Raw genomic sequence first — 17,738 nt, 5'->3', positions numbered from 1 at the left:
GCTTTGCAGGGGAGACAGAATTTGGAGATTGAGTATACTAAGTTGTGGGAATGAGAAATAGTAGGGCTTTCCGCAGGCTAATAAGTTCAGATTTACTATCCAGTACTTAAATTGTCAAGGGCATCACAAGAAGAAAAATTAATAAACTAGTATCTTTGATTAACATAGATGCAAAAATTAAAAAATTTAGCAAATGAAAACCAGTAATATATAAAAGGTAGGATGTCATGCACAAATCAGACTGGTCTTAGGTATATAAGACTAGTTTAACATTTGAAAACTAATATATGTAATTAACCACCCTAACAAAAGAGAAAAGAATAATAATATGATAATCTCTCAATAAATACCAAAAAATTGACAAAATTTAACACCCACATATGATAAAATCTGTTAGCAAATTAAGAATAAAAAGGAATGTTCTAAAACCAATAAACAGCTTATTCAATATATCTATAGCAAATATCATGGTTATTAGTGAAATATCGAATGCTTTTCTCTTAAACTGGGAACAGGGCAAGGATGTCTGATCTCACCCCTTTTATTCAGTGCTATACTGGAAGTACTAGCCAGTGGAATAAAGTAAGATGAAGGAATAAAAGGGAAAAAGATAAGAAGGAAGAAGTGAGTTTGTCTCAGTTCACAAATGCCATTATTATCTATTTTGAAAAGTCAAGAAGTCTACAAAATACAAACAAAAAGCCCAATTAGAATTAATGAATAAATTTAATAATGCCTCAGGATAAATCCAATAAAAAATACGTCCATATATTAGCAACAATTATTTTTAAAAAAGTAGTGTTTAGTATAGTGTCAAAAAACACAAAATACTTTTAAATAAATGTAACAAGACCTAAAAGTCTTTTGTATTGAAAACAACAAACAACTCTGAGAGAAATTTTAAAAAAATCTAAATAAAGAGATATATCGTGTGTATTGGTTGACAGTCTCAATATTGTTGACTTTTTTTCTAAATTAAAATATAGATTCAATGCAATCCCGACTTTTTTTTTTTTTTTTTTGGCAGAAATGAAGAAGCTGATTCTAATGTTTGCACACAAATGCAAAAGACCTGGAATAATCAAGGTAATTTTAAACAAGAGAAATAATGTGAAGGACTTATACTATCTGGTTTCAAATCTTACTATAAGTGCAAAAGTAATCAGTCCTCTTAGAATCAAGTATAGAATTGTCAGAAGGACAGACATATAATCAATGGGATAAAACAGAATTCAGAAATAGAGCCACGCATATATGATCAATCCATTTTGACAAAGGCAGCAAGATAATTTAATAGAAAAGGGACACCTTTTTAAACTAAACAAATGATACAGAAAAAACTTGATAACCTTTTGAAAAAATATTTACCCCTACTCTCTACTACACAGAAAAATTAAATTAAAATGGATGAGAGATCTAAATGTCAAAGCTAAAACTATCAAACTTCTAGAAAGCAAAGTGGAAGAAAATCTGTGTCAAGTTAGAAGAGAAAAAGATTTTCTAGATAGAATACAAAAAGGAATAATCATCAACATAAAAGAAGATAATTTGAACTTCATCAAAATAAAAATCTTCAAGTATACTGTTAAAGGCAATCATACACTGAAAAAAATACAATGGATATTTCTGACCAATAACTTGTGATCAGAATATACAACAAACCTGTACAAGTCAGCAATAAGAATCAAACAAGTCATTAAAAAATGGAAAGAGACTTAGCACTTCACAACGGACAGAAAGACTGTTTGCACTTTAATAAGATGTTAAGAAGATAATTCCTTACAAGAGAAAAAATATTTGAACAAACACTGTACCAATAAAATATAGAAATGGTCCATAAGGACATGAAAAGATGTTCAACATCATTATTCATCAGGAAAATAAAAATTAAAACCATGGAGAAATATCACTTCATGCATACCTGAATGTTATAAATTTGAGACTGTAAATAGAAAATGCCAGTGAGGATATGGAGCAACTGGAAGCCTCACACACTCCTGGTGGAATGTGAAATTGCACACCATGATGGAAAATAGTTTGACAGTTATACAATTAAGCATGCAATTACTATATGCTCTGGCAATTGTACTTGTAGGTATTTACCCCCCATCTTCAAGATAGATAACATGACCACAAAAATATATGTACACAAATGTTCATGGCTGCTTTATTCTCAAGAGCCAAAAACTGTAAACAATTTAAATGTCTACATAGGTGAATAATAAACATAAGATGGTGTAGTCATACGATAGAATGCTACTCAACAATAAAACAAACAGCAAGCAAACAAAAATGAATACATGGAACAATGTGAATGCATCTCGGAGATACTATACAGAGTGAAAGAAGAAAAACACAAAAGACAACATGTTGTGTGATTCGAATTCTTTAAAATTTAAAAACTGTTAGAAGTAACATGCAGTGATAGGATTCAGATCAGGAGTTGCTTGGAATGGGACTGACTACTAAGTGGCACTGAAGGAGCTTTCTAGGATGATGGAAATATTCTATCTACAGCCTAACTGTGGTGGCAATAAATACAGGTGTATACCCTTGTCAAAACTCATTGAGCTGTACACCTAAAATATATGCATTTTATTGTATGTAAAAGTTGATTAAAAAATGAACATTCTTTATCAATCAAAATAACAAAACAACAGCAAGAAAAATAAAGCCTTCAGGAATGCTTCATTGAGTAGCCCTCTTACTGAACAAAAAAAGGAATTATTTCTCATCTCCAGTCAGTTATGAGGAATATAAAATATTGAATAATAATATCATAAAATTTAAGAAGAATGGGACTTTTAACTCAAATACAACTATGATTAAATCTTTTCATGTTAACAAATTCAAATGTCACAAAGGCAGGAGAGAGAGGCATTAACTACCCCATCTTCATATTAAAGAAAATGGTTTAACTACCAGTTTAATGGAATTTAAAAAAAAGAAAGAAAGAAAGAAAGAAAGAAAAACAGCCTCAGAGAGGTTTTAAATAACTTGTCTAGAGTTAAAGTGGAAACTGGGATTCAAACTCAGATATTTTGGCACTAAATTCAATGACCTTTCCACTATACTATGCTGTTTCTCTTCTTATGCATCCCCTTGAAAATATTTTCAATAACCAAAGCTAACAATGTCCTTTCTGCTGCTAGGCCTTAAATTGCATTTCCTTTGATGCTATTAGATAGAAAAAGACTTTTTCAGTTGGTACTGAGTTTTTTTTTTCTGAAATCTTCTCAATCACTAGCTTTCCAAAGATGTGGCGATCTTTATCTTCCTTGGAGGAGGTTTGGAATCTTTGAACAGTCAAATTAAATTAAATCTTATAACAGCATTTTCTCTCCCCAACCTGCATTGCTAATGAGAGTAGAAATTGGTACAATATTTCTGGAGAGCCAGTTGGCAATATGTATCAAAACTCTTGGCATATTCTTGGACTGAGCAATTCCCCTTCTGGGAATTTATCCCAAGGCAATTATTAGAGACGTGTATATGGATGTGTGCACGAGGATGTAACATTATTCACAGTAGCAAAAAATTGAAAACAAGTTCAATGTCTATGTCAGAGACTGTTTTTTTCCTTCCATTCCCATCTTTCCTTCCTTAACGATAAGAATCCTGGTTTGTAGTTGAACATGGTTGCCCAGTAACGCGTTACATACCTTGACCGTTCTTTACAGCTCACTTGTGGTCATTCAAAATATTGCATGTGACTGCTAAGAACGTGCCTTGTAGGGAGGTTTTCTTTGACCTTTTCCCTTCCAGCCTACTGGATTGTGAATATGATGGCTGGACTTGAAGCATATATGTTGAAACATGGGCAACACTCTAAGGATGATGGAACCATGAGACACCAGGACTCTGTGGGTCCTGGCACTGTGGGAATCACCATGCAATCCTGGAGTCTTGTTTTGCATAAACAAATATAAACTTCAGTCTAGTTTAAGCAACTGTATTTTAAATTTCCTGTCACAAATAGCCAGATCTAATCCCAACAAATGCAGTGTTTAACAGCAAAGGAATAGTTAAATTATGGTATAGGCATAGGGTAGAATCCCAAGCAACCGCTAAAATGACATGAAAAAATTTACTAAGAGGAAAAAAATAAGCAACATACCAAAGAAGGATACACAATATTTGCAAATGTTTTTATTACATTAAATACACACACACACACACACACACACACACACACACACACACACATATATACCAGCAAGTTTAATTGCAATTCACTAATTTTAAAGAAAAAGGATATAATAACAGATAAATTTTAAAATATAGAAATTAAATATTGAGGAAGTCTTGTCTCTGTGTGCATTTAAAAAATACGCTACAGTTGTTACATGGATGCATAAATGGTTATGATTACTCTTAAAACTGTATGTGAGCCAGTTATTTAGTAGATGGGTGAATGTATATACTTTATAGCTCCTACACAAAAAGGATGAGCAGGCAGAGGGACATTCTAAAGATGACATCTAGCGGTTGCTGTGGTAACCTTATAGACTTGTAGTTAGAAATCTTTTATGTCAGTTTCTAGAGTTGGAATTGACATATGCTTAGCTTTAACATACAAGGACAAGGCAATAACTGGCCATTATTAACCCTTACAGGGTGTATTTGTGGTAACTATTCAGCCTACAGAGAGTAGCAGAGTCACAGTGGAAGTGTTCAAGAGCAGCCCTACAATGATTAAAGGAATCTAAAAGCTGTGCTAGAATTTTCATGGCAACCTTAAAGAACTGTCGCTGCAGCCAACAATAAAAGTTCATGTTTATTACAGAGCACTCATTATTCAACAGGCACAGTGGTAAATACTTTAAACACCATCTCATTTACATCTTACAGTAGTTTTAAAAAGTAGTATTGTTATTGTTATTTTATAAAAGAGAACAAAACTGAGACTTAGAGAATTTAGTTGAATTGTTCTAAGCCCTATCATTAGCACAGGATTGTGCCAGTTTTCAAACCCAGGTCATCCATCCACACTCTTAAGCACGGCTCTATCCAGTGTCCAGGTGGTTGCCATGAAACCCGATCTGGGTCTGTTATAAACATGCCCCTTTAAGGGAGATACTCTGCAGTGATACTGGCTTATCCAGTCTAGCCTTAATCATCTACACTCATTAAACAACAACCACTTTGACTATGACACTGTTGTGATTTCTCCGAGTATGATGTGCCCTTGTTATGACATTGAAGTATACGACTAAGCTTATGAGAATAATTGTGTCACATCATAATTTTATTTTGAAGCCTAGCTGTTAAGTCAGGAGAATGGCTACATGGGGTAAGCCTAATAAGTGTGGGAGGGGAGATGCCGCACAGCTGAGGCAGTGAGAGGATGCTTCCCTGAAGAGCTGACCTTGGAATGAGCTCTAAAGCCTAGCTCCTCAGAGAGCAGCTATGGAGGGGCAGCAATGGCTTGCCTTGTTTAAAATGCAGCATCTTAGACCCTACCCTCATGAGATATGAAGGCACGTTGAGGTTTGAAAAGCACTGCTTTAAAGAGGGGATGGCATTTCAGCGGCACATGAAGAGGGAACAGCACTGTAGATACAGGGAATGGCAAGAGCAAAGGTACAGTGGTGGGAATGAATAAAGCCATTTTGGAAGAATGTCCTATCTGGTTGAGATGTGGCACAAACTGGAATGAAAGATGGTGAGTAGTGGGAAGATAGGATGGAATTCATGGAGGGCTTAAGAACTACATCTTGTTCTGGAGGTAATGGAATGACAAAGTTTTTGTTCAGAAGGTGATGTAATTTTTTTAAATTGACTAGACTCTTAAAATTTATAAAACATGTAAGCTTTGTGATACATTCAGAACTTAACCTTTGGGTAAGATGTGACTCCACACTTTCCCTTTAGTCTTCACATCCCCAAACCAATCTATTATTAATAGGTATTGATTTTATGGAGGTTATTAAAAGACAATGAAGTGAATGCTGATGGCAAAAAGGAACACTTCAGAATTCTACACCTATCATGCATTTTCTGTGAGGGATTTGATGGTTAAACTGACCTAGGAGATTAAAAAACCTGAACAATCTTGTTCTTCATGAGCAGTTAGAACAAGCAGACAAAGTGCATTGTCCCTCTGTATTCTGCGTGGGTCAGGCTCTCCTTTACTCTCTCATTCTGAAAAGGGCTCCCAAATCCCCCCAGGCTCCTTTGATGAGGAATCTGTGAGAGACAGAAGCTATTTTGTAAAGCTGTCAGCTGTCCTGAATAAGGCAGCCAGGAATAAGAGAAACAGATAAGAGGTACATTCTCTGGCGTGAGGGGGAGCCTTGTCTGCCTTGGATTAAAAGGAGAAGGGAAGAGGATTTTGGAGGTTGGGTGAGTCGGCTGAATGGAATCTTCATCTGCAGGCTGACAGCAGCATTACAGACACAAAATGAGCCAACAAAGACACCCAATGATTGGTCGAAGGACAAAGACAAAGAATGGATAAGTGCAGCTAGACACAGGATGCATTTCTCAGGGAGGGTGATTTGGAGGGAAAAGGAGAAAGGTAAAAATTAAAATATCTGCTCTAGTACCTTGGGCCTTGCTAACTAGGACATTCTTTGTTCCCACCAGTTGGTGACTTAACCAGTTCCCTTAAGGAAGCTCGAAGACTGATAACGGCTGGGTCCTACAAGTCAGGTGTTGGGAATTTGCATTGCTCTCAGTCAGCACTGGGTATAGCCCCTCAAAATCCGACTATCTGTGTGATACAGTTAACTTTCTCCAACAAATATAATGACAGATAACTGCAATTAACCTCATCTGGAAAAGGGAAACCCACACATGGTGAGGTGGCCTATGCCATTATCCACAGCGCATGAGAATATCCTGTTGGCCAGAAGATTCAGGACTGCTTACCCTGTGGGAGGTGTGTGTTCCTCATGTGGCCTCCCCAGATTCTGGTCACAACAGTGTTCTTTTTTTTTTTTTTTTTTTGAGTCTTGCTCTGTTGCCAGGCACCGGGCTGGAGTGCAGTGGCGCAATCCCGGCTTACTGCAACCTCTGCCTCCCGGTTTCAAGCAATTCTTCTGCCTCAGCCTCCTGAGTAGCTGGGACCACAGGCACGCATCACCATGCCCAGCTAATTTTTGTGCTTTTTAGTAGAGATGGGGTTTCACCATGGTCTCGATCCCTTAACCTCGTAATCCACCCACTTCGGCCTCCCAAAGTGCTGGGATTACAGGCGTGAGCCACCGTTTCTGGCCAACAGTGGTCTTTCTTAGCTTTTGTCCTTTGTGACCACATCTAAGCTGGTCGTTAGGGATGATATTTCAGGGGGCTTTACCAAGGTAACAGGCCATTTTTAATTGGGGGTTCAGCGGTCACAGTCTCTTGTTTGCCCGGTAGAAGTTTAGTGTTTATTTGCATTTGGTTAACTCCACAATCCAAGCTGGAGATAGTTTGAATTTACTCCCAGCCTAGGGATTTTCATCTTCGAGTAATGGATCTTGATGATTTGTTCATGCCCTTAGCCCTCAGCTTAAATGACTTCTCTCTGGACCTCTTCAGGGCCATTCAGAACAATTTCCTGGGGTAGAGGTCACAGCTAATAGACCGCTTTTGCCCCCAGGTTGCATTCCGGGGTTGGCTTTTTCTGAGGCTTGACTGTCATTTTTCTTCAATTAGATATGCCAGACTTACGGGGAGTTTAAAGAGACGTGGGGCTCAAGGCTCTGTGAGGCTTCACTCATCTCTTTGATTATGTTTTCCTTTCATTTTCTTGCGCTAACTTCACTTTGATGGGAAAAATTTTGCATATTCTCATTTTAAACCTTGCCAGGTTGCTGACTTTCAGTTCTCTCAGGTTGTTGGCCTTAGTCAGAGTGGGTCTATTTTAGTGATATTATATTTTCTTCTCTTTCTGCTTTCAGAGAGACTATGTTCAGTAGGAGACTAAATTTGTCTTAGAAATGTATACGATCCCTTCCAATTCCTGAATACTTGGTCTCTGGCTTTAACAGAAACATAGGCTGAGTCTCAAAATATGAGCAGTGGTTTACCAGCAGCTATGCAAACACATAAGAAGAATGCAGATCAACCTCTCAACTTAGTATTGATAGGTCTCCATGAACCTCTTCCTAGATCCTCTCAGCTAATCACTATTGTTAGGGTCTTTTACTTACATTTTTTTCCCAATTTGGTATTTGTTCTGATTGTTTAGGGAGTTAGTGACAGAAATCCAACCACTAATTGGCTTCAACATGGTGGGAAAACTTATTTCACTTAAATGAAAAGTTCATTTGGAGATCAGGTATGGTTGGATCTAAGAGTTGTCTCAGCTTTTCTTTGCAAAACGTTGATTTTTTTCTCAGGCAAGAACTTCCAACCTGGTGGTTTCACATCCCAGCCTTTATATTCTGAACTCAGCAACTCCAGGGAGAAAATATCTCTTTCGTAGTAGTTGCAGCAATAACCTGGAGGTGATGCCCATTGGCTAAGAAGGACCTGGGTTGGGGCACAAGCACCAACCGGGGTAAGTCACTGTAGCAAGTTGGATGGAATGCTCTAGTCTGGCTAAGCCTATGTCATGTGGCCATCCTAACAGCAAGGGTGGGGGTCTATTGCATGATTAATTTGGTGAAGAGATGAATTCTTAAAAAAAAAAAAACAAAAACAAAAACTGGATGCTAAGCAGGAAAAAACAACAAACGTCTTTCATGTCCTGATAGGTCAGTTTTTTTTTTTTTTAATATAAAAATAAATCTGGCATTTATTTATTTTTTTTTTGAAGGTATAAAGAATATATTTTATTTTTATTTATTTATTTTTTTAATTGCATTTTAGGTTTTGGGGTACATATGACGAACATGCAAGATTGTTGCATAGGTACACACATGGCAGTGTGCTTTGCTTCCTTCCGTCCCCTCACCTGTATCTGTCATTTCTCCCCATGCTATCTTTTCCCACCTCCCCACCCCCCCGCCCCTCCCCCATTTCCCCCCAACGGATCCCAGTGTGTAGTGCTCCCCTCCCTGTGTCCATGTGTTCTCATTGTTCAACACCCGCCTATGAGCGAGAATATACGGTGTTTGATTTTCTGCTCTTGTGTCAGTTTGCTGAGAATAATGGTTTCCAGGTTCATCCATGTCCCTACAAAGGACGTGAACTCATCGTTTTTGATGGCTGCATAATATTCCATGGTGTATATGTACCACATTTTCCCTATCCAGTCTATCATCGTTGGGCATTTGGGTTGGTTCCAGGTCTTTGCTATTGTAAACAGTGCTGCAATGAACATTCGTGTGCATGTGTCCTTATATAAAGATTCTAAAAAACCAATTTTATTGCATGTGGGCTGGACCGACTCTGAAATACTATTTACCAAGTGCTGAAGTCTCATGTAATATACTAGTTCCACATGCTACACCTCTGATCCTTTAGTCAGTCTTCTGGTTTTGAATTCAGATGATGTTATGTGGTAAGTATTTCATAGAAATGGTAGGAAATGGTGGAAGCTTCACCAGTATTTCACAAATATTAATGAGCCCCTTTCATGACGCAAGCATGGAACTGGAGACTGGGATACAAATTTGATGAAGACTTGGTTCATACCCTAGAAGGACTCAGAATGGGGGTAAGAATATAATTTAAATAAATAAATCACAATGTATTGTGAAATGCCTGTAACAAAGGGCACCGTTGCCTCCTGAAGTCTCACAAATTGCTAGGCATTGTGCTTTTTCCTTCTTCCACATTTTCTTCCTTAAATTTCAAAGCAACTCCTCAAGGTAGGCATTAAATATCCTTGAAGACATTGAGGTTTGGAGAGATGAAGTCTTTTTGGTCAACCAGCTAGTGAGTAGCAGGAAGATTTGGGAATTCTATTTGGAAATACTTTATTTCTCAATATTTGGGCATGCTACAAAAGCATGAACATTCTTTAAGCCATCCACAAGCTTTGGGACCATTTTTTTATTTCATCTCCACCTTGTAGAGCTTATCTGTCATGAAGTCTTACTAATTCTTCCTAAGCAATGTTTTTGAGGTCTCACCCTATACTTCTTCCTACTCATGGGTCAGGCTTTCATCCTGTACCTAGATTGCAAGGGCACTTTAAATGACCTTTTTAGTTACAGTCTCTCTTTAATTCATTCTGCTACTAAGTGGGTTTTTGAGGTTGGCAGAAGTTGTATACCATACAGTATTGCCCTGATCATTTATTTAATAAATATTTATTACAAGGCAGTCATTGTGCTGGATGATGCTTTAAAGCTTCACATAAAGCCCAATCATTTTTAAGGATTTTGTCAATGTTTAGAAAGGCAATCCTCCATATTATCCTAATAAAACACACATCAGCAGTCCTTTGCTCCACAAACCTCAGTGATTTCTCACTCCTGCCTTAAAAGTGTTGAAAATTTTTAGCTTAGCATCAAGGTCTTCCTCAGCTATGCGACCCTCTTACTCATTTTGCCCGTTGTTCTTGACTTGTCCACTGCAACCAGCTGGCTGATCAGTCCCTGCAGGGTCTGTGCCTGCCCTTCTCCGTATCTTCTTGTTCACATCATCCATAGGTTCTCTCCATTACTGGAAATTCTGGCTGTGATCTTTCTTACTTCTTTTTTTTTTTTTTTTTTTGAGACCAAGTCTTGCTCTGTCACCCAAGCTGGAGTGCAGTGGTATGATCTCAGCTCACTGCAACCTCTGCCTCCTGGGTTCAAGCGATTCTCCTCCCTCGGCCTCCTCAGTAGCTGGGAATACAGATGCGCAGCACCACCCCCCAGCTCATTTTAATATTTTTATTAGAGACAAGATTTCACCATGTTGCCTAGGCTGGTCTTGAACTCCTGGCCTCAAGTGACCTACCCACCTCCCAAAACGCTGGAATTACAGGTGTGAGCCACTGCCTGTGGCCTGATGGTAATCTTATCTGTAAACTCTGAGATGGCTTCTTGTTTGTACTTCCTGTACTTTGTGTCATTGGCACTTGTGACCTCCTCTAGACTATGATGAGTTTATTTTTTTAATGTGTATTTTCTTCTAACGAGGCTGTTTGCTTTATTGCATCACCAATATGTAATTAAACATCTGTTGAAAAAGGGCTTGAAAGTGCTCTAATTACTGGTGGACATGAGCTTATGTGCAGAATAGGAATAGAAGGACTCAGCTAAGAGGAAAAGAGATGAGGGCAAAATAAGGCACGGATGAAAAATTGCTTCTTAGTCTTTTTTATTTTTATCCTTTTTTAGATACAGGGTCTCACTCTGTTGCCTAGGCTGGAGTGCAGTGGCATGATCATAGCTCTCTGCAGCCTTGAACTCCTGAGCTCAAGAGACTCTTGCCCTCAGTTTGCTGAGTAGCTGGAGATGCCAAGTGTACAACACCGTGCCTGGCTCTTTGTGTGTGTGTGTGTGTGTGTGTGTGTGTGTGTGACTTTTTGTAGAGATAGGATATTGCTATGTTGCCTAGGCTGGTTTTATACTTCTGGCTGTAAGTAATCCACCTGCCTCCGCCTCCCAAAGTGCTGGGATTACAGACATAATCCACTGCACCTGGCCTCTCAGTCTTTATTCTTCATCTTACTTTGATACATTCACTGGTGAAGGAGAAAGCCTCTTGCCTGCAGGGTGGGAAGCACACAAAGTAGGAACCAATAACTGAAAGTCAAATACCAAAGTCAATTTTACTAACTTACTTTGGATTAAAAATAGTATTTTTTTTTTTAAGATGGAGTCTTGCTCTGTCACCCAGGCTGGAGTGCAGTGACATGATTTCAGCTCATTGCAACCTCCACCTCTCAGGTTTAAGCGATTATCCTGCCTTGGCCTCCTGAGTAGTTGGGATTACAGGTGTGTGTCACCAGGCCTGGCTAATTTTTGTATTTTTAGTAAAGACGGGATTTTTCTATGTTGGTCAAGCTGGTCTCAAACTCCTGAGCTCGTGATCCACCTGCCTCAGGCTCCCAAAGTGCTGAGATTACAGGCATGAGCCACTGCGCCAGGCCAGTACAATGTTTTTTTTTTTTTTTTTTTTAATTCATTGATTTAATTTCCTTCATGCAGAGATTTTAATAATACCGGTAGTTTAAGAAGTAATTTTATATGGGATTTAAGATTACATAGTTTTGATAATGTCTTTATTAACATAATGATCTTTATGGGTAATTTTTTTTCTAAGTGAAGACTACATCAGTTAAATCCTTATTTTATGTTAAGGGGAACTCGTGATTAGTGTTGATATTTTATAGAGGTTTTCTGTGATTTTCTCTGGGTTAAAGCACCTAAGTAGTGAATAAAATATGATTTGTTTCTGTGCCACTCTTGTAGAGGGTGTTTTGGCTGACTTCAGGGCTGAGTTATTTTCTCTGAAATGATTTTACAGGAAAAAGACCAGAAATTTGCTGATAACTTTTTAAAAAACAAATAACTGCTTATTCAAGACATAATAACAAATTGATCATACAATGGGATAACAGGAATGTGAGATAATGGCACTTGTTATGAAATAACTTAAAACAGTTTCTCTCTGCTTTGGAGACTCACACTGCTGAAGATTGACTTTAGTTTTTTCAAGGAATTTTAAAAAAGAAAATAAGAAAAACTGTTAAGTTGATTTGTTTTCTTTCAAACAGTCTTAATAGCTTCAATTTCTGGAACTTACTTCTTGAAGACAGCAACATTGCACTTGATAACATTTTGCTCATTCATCTCCAGAATGCTTGTTCAGTTGAGAAATGAAAATGGATCTCAGTACAGTACATAGAGTGATTTGTTCTAAATGGCACTAAAACTGTTTCTGGCCTAGGGAAGTATTAGTTCAGGGTCCTGTATAAGTCGATGCTTACTCTGAAACAAGGATGCAATAATCCAGCCAAATTTGCAGATTAGAAACGTTCTTACAGCTTAATTTTTTCCCTAGTCATATGTTACTGGTTTTATGTGATAGGAAAGGGGAAATGTGCACAGGCACAGACATGATTCTGCATTAGGGGGCTAATATTTTCCCATGTTTTTGATGCAAGTTGCTTTTGTTTACATACAATATGCTCTAGTGTGTGATGCATTGGTGTTACATGTTCAATAACACAGAAAATATTTTATTTAAATGACTGGAATATAAATCCTGTTTTTCAGATCTGATTTCTTCACATTTTGGGGAAAGAATAGCATATCCGTTACTTTTGTTTTAGGAACAAAAGTAAACTCTGTAGGGAGTGCACCAAAATCCTCACCCTTTAGAACCAAGCTAAGAGGAACAAATAGTTGCTTCATTCACATTTTGGTCTTCCTGCGGTATGGTATCCCCCTTCAGTCTATTGTTTGTTTTGCTTTATCTTTGATGCCAAGAGAGATCAAAATACATTTTTTTTTGAATTATAGTTTGGGAAATGGGAATACACATAACATAAAGCAATTTTTTTCCACAGTTCTTTTAATATTGAGACAGATTTTTATCTAATAGAGCCAACAGAATGTAACAAGAGTGCACCAGCAGCCCAGAGCTGTAAACACAGCTTCTTGATGACATATCCCTAGGGGGACAGATCATACAGTTTCTATATTATTCAGCCTGTCATTCTACTGGCACAGAACTGATTTTTGCTTCAGAAAAATGTTTCTTTTCTGAAACTCCAGCTGTCCTTCATTCATAAAGCGTGTTTTAATAAAGTGGTTGTTTAGGATGAAACAATGATACCACTAATAATGAGTCACTAACAATACAGCACACTTCTTATCATGGATGGTCTACTGTATGCCAAACAGCTGGAGGAAATGTGGGGGAAAATGCAATCAAGCATTTAAATATCATAGCTGGATGTTTCCAAACATAAGTATCCAGATGCTTAGCTTTGTGGAGGTAATATGTTTGATTGCCGGCTTTAAAAGATATTATATCTGGATCTTTTGATGTTCTGTAGATGGAGTCATGGATTATTCTTCATTTTCAGTATGCTGAATGATTTTTTGATCATGATGATTAGAAAAACAGTAATGTTGAAGACTAGCAGAGGCTAGGCCTGGCAGGAATTGTGTGAGCTAAAGGAGAAGAGGAAGACATGAGATTTTGGACTGTGGTTAAATGGGTCCCTCTCCTGGCTAATGCATATGGAAGCAGGCACCTTTTAAAGACATCAGCTGAAGCAGATTCAGTTTTCAGTTAAGGGACATATAGCAATTATGTTGTTTGGTAGAAGAACCAGATTCTCTTGTTTTCCCTGAGACCAGAGGCTGAATAACCAGGAGCTTCCAGAAATATTAGGTTATAAGCAAGAAAGAAAAGTGTCCAATGTGCCATTGAAGATACTAGCTTAAAAGAAGTCTGTTCTTACCATGCTGAAGTAGAGCTCTTCTCTTCCACAGACAGATGCCTCATTAGGCAAAATTAAAAATCTAGGAAAATAAAGTGCTTTCTCTTTTTAGGATTTCAGAGTATCGCACTCAAATGAACTCATGCTTCCCACTATACTTCCCCAATACCAGTTATTGGTACTTACAATCAGAGTCGTTGCCAAATGCTTCACTAAATGAAAACCCCAGAAAATTAATTATCTCATCAAAAATGGCTCACTTTCAGAACCGGATTCATAAGTCCTGGCACCAAAATAAATGCCAACTCCCTCCTAAGAATGAAAGGAAAAATAGTCATTTACTGACATGTCCCTGCAGGGATCAATAACATTACAGATCATGGAGGAGACAAGAATAGCCTGGGCAAATTAATAACTCAGCCTCCTCACTGATTTGAGATGACTAGTTAAATAGCATCCTGCACTGATGAGGACTCTGTGGCACGAGGAACAATGTCATCATTAACATGTGAGAGTGTTTAGCATTTTGAACACTTCACACATAAAGAGAACTTAACACAGGACTCTTTACTGGGCTTTAGACAGATGGTTTAATGTTTTTTTTAGCCCTCAGCCTATCAGACCACCCGTGGTTTCCTTCAGCCAAGGGCTTTTAAAAAATAATTGGCCTATAGCAATTTTCTAACAAGACTGACTGCAATATATTTCTCTAAATCTTTTTCTTACCCTTAACTATCGCTTGCTGTGGTTTGTGGTTGACAGACTTCCCTGACACTGATTCCTCACATATAAGTAATTACTGACATAAAAGGAGATGAGGGGGCTGAAATATCATCATTAATGGTTCCTTCACTGCAGAAAAAGCTATTTAGAAATGATTGTTTTGGAAAACAGTTCTTCCCTGATTAGGCATTGCCTGACATTCTAGAAGATGTTTCCCAAAAATCTTTCAATACAGGAAATGGCAACCCAATGTAGTGGGTACTGTGGGTGGCAGAGGATGCATTGCACGGAGTATATATGTGTTTATCTTAAAATGGTAAAGAAGGGCCACTGTGCCTCTGTGTGAGAAATATGCGAGTGTGCTTAGAAAGAAAGAAAGTGGCTGTGGATCCCTCCTCTTATTGTTGAAATGAGAGGCCAGTATAATGGAAAAGCAAGCAGGATGTTTTTATAGTGAAAACTTCTTCAGGGATCTTAATGACCACCTACGCTGCCCTGGCCACTGGTCGGCTCTTCATGCCCTTCTTTGGGTCTTTTTAGTGAAACAGCATGAAACCAGAGGCCCAGAGACTGTGGAATGGCCCAAATGGTTGCTTATTTGCATGTTCTTCTGTATATAGCTTCCCTAGTAGGGTTCTGAAGAGGCATGCTTAGGCTTGGGGCAGAGAAAGCCAGTATACAGCAGAGAGGGCTTAGTGACGAGATGTTCTAAGGGAAAAGTGTCCTGTGACTGAGCACTTGGGAGGGCTTGAGAGGCCTGAAAGTCTTAGTGCAGAACCCGCGATTGGCTTTTCTCTTTGAGGAATAAATATGTCTCGCTGGAGGCTCAGATTTCCTGCTGACACTTCACGCAGGGTTGGATTGGAGTCCTTGATGATTCTGTGGCTGCTGCTGGTGTCAGGATTTTGCACCAATACTGTCAATTTCCTTACCTGTGAGGGAGACGCCCCCGGTACCAGCATCGGTGTTTCGTCTGATCACGTCCAGTTTAATTCCCAGCGCAAGGTGCCAAATCAGTTTCCTCTGATGAAGCAAGTTAACAGCTCTCTGCTTTGGGTGCTCGAAGACGACGGGCAGCTGACCGTCGGGTTCCGGCTGATGCACATGGAAGTGGAGGTGAGGGACATCAACACGCGCCGCTCTTCCCCTGGGCCCAGATCCCGCTGGAGGTGTCCGAGGGTGCGGCCGTGGGCACGCGCATCCCCCTGGAGGTGCTAGTGGACGAGGACGTGGGCGCCAACCGGCTGCAGAGCTTGCGCCTGGCCGAGCCGCGCAGCCTCTTGTACGTGGAGCTGCAGACGCGCCTCGCTCTTCGCTGCTGCCGCCGCCGCGCTCGGGGGAGCGGACGCTAGCTTGTCGGCGGGAGCTGGGACGCCCGAGGCTGGGGCCACTTCGCTGGTCCTGGAGTGGGCGGCGCGTGAGAACCAGGTAGCTCTGGTCAGCACCTCGGACAGGGACTCGGGCGCCCACGGGCAGGAGCGCTGCGCCCTCTACCGACACCAGCCCTTCAGGCTGCAGCCGGCTTGCACTGGCAGCTACCTGGTGGTGACCGTGGCGTCGCTAGACCGCGAGCGCATCGCCGAGTACAACCTGACGTTGGTGACCGAGGACACGGTGAGTGTGTGGGCGACGAGAACGACAACCTGTTCCTGTTCACGCAGTCGGTCTATGAGGTGTCGGAGCGCGACAACGACCTGCAGGCTCCTACCTGGCCACGGTGGCCACCCGGGACTCGGACCTGGGCCGCAATGGCCAGGTCACCTACCGGCTGCTGGAGGCCGAGGTGGGCCGAGGTGGGCCGCGTCGGGGGCGCAGTGTTCACTTATGCCTAGGCGACCCAACTATTGAGGAGCTGCGTGCTCGACGGCGCTTTGACTGCGAGGAGCTGGCGGAGATGCAGGGGCGTCTGGAGGCGCTCGACCGCAGCTCTCAGCCGCGCTCGGGCCTGGCCATAGTACGACTGCAGGTGGAGGACCAGAAAGACCACGCGCCCTGCCTGGTGGCCCCCCTGCTCCTCAGTGGCTCAGCCCAGCTGCTTCTGCCTGGGGATGCGCCACTGGGCTACCTGTTGACCCGTCTGCAAGCAAAAGACGAGGACGAGGGTGCCAACGCTGGGCTGACTTACATCTTCCTCTGCCGCGACGGCGGCCCCGGGATGCTGGCGCTGCACTCGGCTCTGCAGCACCTCCTGTCCCCGTAGCCCGTCCGCCCGCTGATGGCAGTCATCGAGGTGAGGGACGGAGGCCGGCCCACTCTGTCGTGCAGGGCCACATTGCTTCTCGTGCCCGCGTGCCCGGCGCCACCTGGCGTAAAAGTGGTGCTGATGCCGCCGCTGCCGCCGCACGAGGGAGGAGAGCCGTGTATCAGGCAGGGAATGGGAGGGCAGCTTGAACTCCGCCTGTTCTGGGTCAGTGTTTTGGCCAGCGGCTGCGTCCTTCTCCTAGTGGCCATAGTCACTATGACTTGTCCCTGCCAAGGAACATGAAGAAGCTCCGTGGGCACTGCCCAAGCAGATTTCAGGCAACAAGTGACCATGCTGGTCCACTTGTCAGAGCTATAGGGGCTGACTCTGGGGGCTTCCGCTCTAGGTTCTTCGTGGATACACGGCCAGTTTCCATTTTCACAGGGGCCCAGGCAGTTGAGTCTGTGGAGAATTCCCAGTCTGAGGTTAGTGAGGTGTCTTGGAGCTCCTCTTGTCAGGAGAGGAGCAGGTTTGCATGGGCCCAGGTATGGCACCCCTGGTGTTCTTAAT

General features: G+C 40.8%; 1 protein-coding gene and 1 pseudogene across 3 annotated transcripts in view; both read left to right on the top strand.

Annotated features, from left to right (window-relative positions):
• Window positions 1-17,738, top strand: part of OLFM4 (olfactomedin 4) — a 737,268-nt gene that overhangs the window by 152,085 nt on the left and 567,445 nt on the right. For all 3 annotated transcript variants that reach the window (XM_074387646.1, XM_074387647.1, XM_003927191.4), the window contains exon 14: window positions 1,028-1,086. The gene's annotated coding sequence lies outside the window, so the exon portion shown is untranslated. The remainder of the gene's footprint in view (window positions 1-1,027; window positions 1,087-17,738) is intronic.
• LOC120365621 (protocadherin-8-like) lies at window positions 11,940-17,186 on the top strand (annotated as a pseudogene).

Source organism: Saimiri boliviensis, chromosome 16 (assembly GCF_048565385.1).
Source record: "Saimiri boliviensis isolate mSaiBol1 chromosome 16, mSaiBol1.pri, whole genome shotgun sequence".
NCBI lineage: Eukaryota > Metazoa > Chordata > Mammalia > Primates > Cebidae > Saimiri > Saimiri boliviensis.
Note: the sequence above shows the minus strand (reverse complement) of the source record. Positions and strands in the feature narration are given on the sequence as shown.